We start from the raw sequence: 6,512 nt of genomic DNA, 5'->3' as shown, positions 1-6,512 counted from the left end.
TAGCACTTTTCATTTCCTATAATAGTACTTATTAACCATATTGAAATCCTTGTCTAATTGTCTAACTTCTCTATTAGTCTTTAAGATACATAGGACAAAATTCATGCTTATAAAACCCAAGATCAATTCTTGCTAAATAGTGCTTTCCCATTAGACTAGAGAGGTACATTCTGGGTTACCAGAATCCCAACAACTTTTGAGCGTTTTGTAAACGGCCCTCCTCTATGTCCCCTGCTTGGCTTCTGTAGGCATTTGAACATGCCAACCTTGCAACAGACAAACATATTTCCCATTAATGCCAGGAAAAACCTTCCAATATTAAGAGTTGTGTGGCAATGGAGTAAGCTCTCTCTTTCTTTACGTTGTAAGAGGTCTTCTGCATGTGCTTCTTAGTAATACCCTGTACTCTTAAAGTGACTGGAGGAGCCAGAGGTCAGGAATGAGCCTGCTGTCCTCCCGATCAGGCCACCCGGCATGGGCCAGGTGGTCTCTGAGTGTGTGCAGAGCCAAATCAAACTAAACAACTGTCTTGGCAACAGATAACTTTCCAAGACTCTATAACTTGCTTTCAGCCCAGCCAAAGGCTTGCCGCTCTGAGGCAAATGTCACTGTGGTGGAGCTGTCTTAATGAGAAGGCATGCTTGCTTCTCTTCTGGGGGAGTTTCCTAGAGCGATGCTCTTAGAAACTCCTTGGCAGAAATCCTGAGCCAGGCTTGGCATTGACAGCGTCCTCCTGCTGGCATTAACAAGCCTCTTATTTAAATGTAAATGAGCTCTCAGTGCCAGTTTGTGAGCGAAACACATCGCTTGTGTTAAACCAGAGCTGGGAATGCTACGACACACCAAATGGCTTGCTTTCCACTTCCCCGCCACATCCGCAGTTCTTAGTGAAGCTCTCTGTGCCTTGTCTTCTGCAGAGTTGAGAGTTCTCAGAAAACATGGAGAATCTGTGGAGTCCAGGGCTCTATTTGTAGCCCCAAACCTTCTCTGATATGACTTTGTTCAGGTTACTTAGAATTAACCCCTAGAATTGGAGCATTGTAAAATTGGTATCATACGCCAAATCCTAGTCAGCAAAGGGCCCTACAAGGTCTGTCAGGACCAGCAGAGAGTCTGAGCTGCCCTTTCTGCTACGTTGGCTACGTGAGTCCAACTTTGTTAGTCCAGGTGCCTACCTATGTTGTAAATGCTCTAATGCTTGTGTACACTCTTCTTTCCTTCTGGCTTGGTTTAATTTCCACCCCAAAATGTATCATTTGGTGGTCTTGCCTAATGTGTGGTCCTACTTAGCCACCTGCTTTCCCACTCAGTTTCCTGGCCCTTATTTATCCATACTGCATTCAACTTCCTGTTTTGATATTTCCCTCTTTATTTCAGATCTTTCAGGATTTGACTTGTGCTCCTCTGACATCTGGATTCTAGCCATGTCTCTCTCAGACGTGCCAGGCTAATGGGGTATATGGAAAACATGAGATTTGTTATTATTATTAATACCTTCACAACCTTCAGTATAGTACCTAGACTACAACAATTAGTCATAATTGTTATGTAACATTACAAAAATTTCTAATAATGACACATAAACTCCCTAAGTTAATTACTTTGTCTAAAACTATGACATTATCTTCATTTAGGAATGATGTGCCTTATCCGCATGTGAAATTTATATATATGTAATATATATTTTCATATATATAATATATATTTTCATATATATGTTCTTTAATTGTTTCTGGAATGCACGCTGTGTCTCTTCCAAGAGGAGCAGGAATTACAGCTTTTTGAGATAATCTCTTAGGAAGATCAGACATATTGTCTCATATTCCCTTTTGGAAGAATATAACTAAGGCTTATAAATAAAAAATCGATGATCCTCACAGAATCCCTGCTCCCATGTGCCCCTGACTGACATTCTTCCATCATTCTCCCCTTAATCATATTTAGGAAAAAGAGCAAAAAAATAATGGTTTTCAGGACAACCATTGTTGTTACCATTTGGGACTATGGATATCCTTTTAACCAACATCAGCATGCTTGATGCTGGTTTGGAAGAACAATAGGAGGTTTAAACCTTCCCAGAACATCAGAGATATCCTCCGCTCATGTTTAGAACAATTCCTACCATCTTCCCTTCTGTTTCCCACATATTCCCCAAAACAGCAAGAGACCATGGTATAGAAAGAAAACTACACAAGGAGTTTAAGAGCTGAGTTATCGCTCAAGAGCCAATATTTGCCAGCTTTGCCAGAGTCACATCCCTTAGCCTCTCCAAGCTTTGGTTTCTTCTCCTGTAAAATGAGGATAATGACACCAGCCCCCACTAATTTGTAGGATTGCTGTGAAGATCAAACCACATGTGAATGTGAAAGTCCTTTGAAAACTATAGATCAATGCAAGTGTAAGGTATCATTACTGCTGTTAGAGAAGGTGCTTAAAGAACATGTGTTGATTGTCTGGTATTAGGGAGGGTTGCTGCTTCCTTTCCTATGGGAGGTGCTCTCCTCAGCTTGTCTAGTTCTTCTCATCAGTCTCACGAGGTCAACATTTAAAATCTGGTGACAGAGACTCCATTGCTACGCTCTCTCCTACGGCAGACGTCCTAAAGCTGGGGTCTCCAATTTTGAAGTTTGTGATACATTCTCACGTACTTGGAGAGCCCGGTGCTTGCACAGAGTCTGAGGGCTGGGCTTTCCTTCTTATTTTTCATTTTTGCTGGTTCCTTCATGCTTTCTCTACTGAGTAGAAAAAGGCCTGTTTTTATGCTGCCATTGTGTGCTCCCAAATGAGTCACTTCCTAACTCAGCTTCCTCAACTACAAATATCGGGTCTTCTATCTATAAGCACTGGAGCAGCAGCTCCACATCTACGTCTTTTACATAGTTCTGGTTTTATGTAAGACTTCACCAAAAAAGATGCATTGCTAAGCCCTCTAAACCATTTGTACTAGATCCTTTTTGTAAACCATAGTGATCTCCAATTCTCTTCTTGGGGAAGTCACGTAACCAACCATAAAATGGGGTATTCATATATTTTTAATTAACAGAGTTCTGAAGTAATGGCTGAGTAAGTACTCATGTGAAAGATTATTCTTGTTAGTGATTCTCTCATCATGTGCTTAGAATGAATTTCAGTCTGACTGAACCTTGCCAAGAAACTCATAGGAAAAGCTCTGTTTTTCCTGCAAATATTAAGATGTGTCAACCTCACCGGGTTGGTTAAGCTTTTTTATTTCACTCAAATCTGGCATCAAATCCATTTAGCTTTGCAAGGCTTATCCATTAAAGATACTGGCAGATTTTGCTAGGCACTGTGGCAAAGACAAACAGTATTTTGTCAAACAAACAGTATTTCCAATAATGAGTAGGGCCTCCATATTGGTGTCCACACCCAAGAAATGACTTGTCTTCCAGGGAACAATCAAGTAAATAAAACATCAGCAAAGCAAATATCCCAGTGTGGATAGGTATATGGGCTCTCCAGGTTTTACTTTGCATGAAAAGACGCAGGAGGCCATGAGGCCCACTCCCTTGCCTTTTGTCTAAACTTGACCTATGATTCTCTTTAACAATCTCCTGGATATTATGACCTAACGACAGAATGAGATGCAATTTGTACTAACCTCGCAAAGCAGTAATGCTGAAGAAGAAAGGCCAGAATCTTAAAAGTTAGTATGTCCGGGCTCATCTTTCTTGAGGAAGAGATAAGCCCCTATAAATGAACTAAGTGTTGGTCTTTCCCTCATGCTACAAAAGGAAAGTGACTAAAGTCAGAATTATGAACTTTAGCTTTGGAAAAGACCTAGACTTAAGAGGTCAAATTGTTCAATTTTCACTGGCAACTGGAATCCCCTCTAAAGCATCTTTTTCAAATAGTTGTGAGCCATTGTTTGATTATTTCCAGTGATGAGAAACTCGCCCTTTGATGAACTCTACTGTTGAACCACTCTAAAAAAGTCTTTTTTTTTTTTATGCTGAGCTATAATTGACTTGAATTTATACCCATTGATTCTAGTTACATCCTCTGTTGTCACAGAGAAGAAGTCATTTCAGCAGTTCTCTTTCTTCTCCCAATAGCAACTCTTCCTCAATTTGGATATAGTGAACTTTCCCTCTTAAGGAAGGGAATGAACCTTCCATTCAGCTACTATACACTAGCTTCTATCATTACCTTCCTTCATCTTTATTATTATTGTGTGGGGTTGGAATTACCCAATGTTCATTAACCCTGAAAGCTCATTGAGGCATTCTGCAGAGCTCCATACCTCAACGGTGGAAGATCAGGAATTCAGAGCCATCCTTGGAAAACCCAGGTGCTTTCCAGCATTTTCTGCTGTTTCTCAGCTTAAAGGATCCTGGTGAGGCCTATGGATGTTTCTTTTCACACTTGCTACCTTTCTTTTCACACTTGCTACCTTAAAACAAAGAATTAAGTGGTGGTCTTAACTGCGTATCTTGGTGCCAGAGATCCTAAAGTGTGAGGTTATCTCTCAAATCTCAAAAACTAGAGCTAGGCAGAAAACTCAGATACAGAATACTGCTTTGAAACCATCTCAGAGGGTTTCCGTTCTAAGCTGCACTGCTGCTCTCCGAGGCAGCTATCAGTTCGTGGCAATATATTCAAGAGATAGTTAAAAAATATCTCTTCGCCATTTACTACTTTAGAAACAGAATCCACTGCCTAATTGAGAATCCTTTCTGCCTAATTACTCCATTCCCAATTTTTTTTTTAAGCAGCAGAGTTGCTGTGGAATTATGTACTGTATAATTTCATCATTTAGCAATATGTAAATCAGAAGAAGAAAGGAAGAGGGAGTGACAAGAGAGGGATGATCATCACTTCGAATTTCTGTGTGCAGAAATGGGCAGTAAGGTATGTGTAGACAAGGGAGGAGCCCCAAGCCACATGACAAAGCTGGGTGTGAGTTCCAGTTCCCCCAATGAATGGCTCTGAACTCTTTGGCAAAATCGCCTCATCTTCCGAGCCTCATTTTCCCCTCTGTCATATTTTGCACATGTGTTCTCAGCATCTAGCGCAGCTCCTAGCGCAGAGTGAAGTCTCGATTATTACATGGTAACTATTTGATGAATGAATGAAAACCTAATTTGCCTCCCTCACAGAGTTATTAGCAGGGTAAAGTGATATGATAAATATGATAACATCTAACAAACTACAAAATGCCGGTTGTGTATCAAGTGCTTTAAACACTTGAGAAAATACTGTTTAATACCAAAAATCAGAAAACATCTTTTTCTTGCCTTGTTTGTTGATAGAATGGTCTGTTTCTTTACAGGTAAAGATAAAACAGTAATATTCAAATGTGCTCGTATCTGTCACAGATGAAATCACTTTTAATTCCCTTAGCTGTCCTGCCATACACTACTGAGGAGAAAATGATGGACTGGAGCCTGTCTCAGTGAGTTTAAGGAAAATCAAATCCTGCACCGTGTGTCCCCTGGAAGCTGTCTAAATCTGGGGCTCTTGGGGTAGGTCCTTCCCTGGGGGCATCACTCAGATTTACCTATGGGCCTAGCCTGTTTCCTACCCACTTGCTCAGGTAGAGGCAGCCTGTGGCTAGGGGCAGAGGCCCTTGGGTTATGCTCACAAGGCACAAAGGTTTCAGTTTCCCCAGGGGTCCTGAAAGCATCTTTGCTGTGGGATTTGCTCTCAGGGACCTAGGATTGCATTCTTCTCAACTCCCTGAGAAAGGGCACTTATTCCTCATTGCCTCCCCAATTCAGGCTTTCCTCACCAGATGAGGGAAAATGCAGACCAGGCTCACTCCTTTCTAAAGCAGAGAATCGAGTTTTGATTGTCCTTATGTCTTCATGAGATACTGAGTAGTTTAGACACAGTGAGTTAAAGATCTGGATTCAGGAGAACTGGGAAGTTGCTTCTCCTGAGCTTAAGTTTCTCCATTTATTTGCAAAAAATTAAAAGCAGGTAATTATCTAGGTACTATTTCATCTTCCATTGCAACAGTCTCTCCTTCTGAGACAAGAGTCCCTAGGTATCACAGTCCAGTATTTTGGCAAAGTAGGACTGATCTTGCATTAGCAGAGAGAAGAATTAAATTGTTCAGTAAATCCACCTGCTTATGCCAGCATAGAAGAGTTAGCCACTGCAGATTAGAAATTTTGTCTTACAGACAGACACCCTTTTTCGTACAGTATAGAGCTTTACCTTACAGGTTGGTTAAGATGCAGAGAGATCTAGTGGGAAAGCGAAGCATTTGGGATCAGGAGATCTGGAGCCTCTGCCATAGCCAAGCTGTGTAAGCCTGGGCAAATCAATTTACCCCTGCGAACTCTGAATTTTCTCACTTGCAAAATAAGATAACAATACCTTCCTCCATAGATAGTTGTAGGATCAAGTAAGAAAATGCATTTTAAATTACAGTCTTCAACGAAAATAAGAGATGTTGTTGATATAATGTTTAAGAGGCTTCAGAAAAGATTAGGCCATGAACTATATAGCAAAGAGCAAGCCATTATAATAATGATGGGAACTTAACT

This window comes from Pteropus vampyrus, unplaced genomic scaffold (genome assembly GCF_000151845.1).
Source record: "Pteropus vampyrus isolate Shadow unplaced genomic scaffold, Pvam_2.0 Scaffold14, whole genome shotgun sequence".
NCBI classification, from domain to species: domain Eukaryota; kingdom Metazoa; phylum Chordata; class Mammalia; order Chiroptera; family Pteropodidae; genus Pteropus; species Pteropus vampyrus.
Note: the sequence above shows the minus strand (reverse complement) of the source record.